Here is an 888-nt window from a genome sequence, read left to right on the forward strand (position 1 = left end):
ACACTCGTGGCGGCTATAGAAAATGTAAAACTGAAATATTCACAGGTTTTTTCCGTCCACAAACTGAAACGGTTATGTCTTCATATTAACACAAGACAACAAATTTTTGTCTTTCTGTGCCGTTTTTGCAATGACGACTTTCGAGGTTAACATGGCTAGGAAGCTGAGGTTTTTTGTAATACTTAGATCCATCTTTAATTTCAACAGTTTAACGTTTAAGAGGTACAAACTTTTGCAAAATTGTTTTGGCTTTTGTAACTTTTGTTGTTTACTCTATTATATAAACTTTTATGATATGATTACTTATTATTGATATAATTTTGAACTAGAGGCTTATATCTGCAGGAACATCATGCAGACTGTACAGTGCCTGGGTATCCCGACACTGGCAGGGTGTAGGGGGCACAACGACCTCCCGCTGTTACACTTCTTGGTACAAGACAAACAACGCTGCAATCAATGCTACACTTCGGACCTCGGAAAATTACTCCAGTAGCTATAATCCGGAAAATGTAAACAACGGCTACTTTTGCTACAATGAACCCTACTACTGTTACCACTCGGCTTTCGTCGTCAGCCCTTATTGGTCAGCCGACCTGGGCACGCCCCGCACCATCACCTCCGTCAGGATCGTCAGTCGCGCCCGAACGGACTATGACATAAATCTGGAAGACATGCAGATCCGCGTGGGCAACAGCACAACCTCCTTCACCAACAACGTCCTTCTCGGTCAGTACCCAGGAATTCCCCCCCACCGCAGCATCCTCACCTTCACCGCGGACCCGCCCATCACCGGCTCGGTCGTGTCGGTCCAGAGGATAACGTCCTTCAATGCGTATGTGGTGATGTGCGACATTCAGATCCTCTTTGAATAGGAAGACGTTTAGG

Source organism: Penaeus monodon, chromosome 24 (genome assembly GCF_015228065.2).
Source record: "Penaeus monodon isolate SGIC_2016 chromosome 24, NSTDA_Pmon_1, whole genome shotgun sequence".
Taxonomy (NCBI): domain Eukaryota; kingdom Metazoa; phylum Arthropoda; class Malacostraca; order Decapoda; family Penaeidae; genus Penaeus; species Penaeus monodon.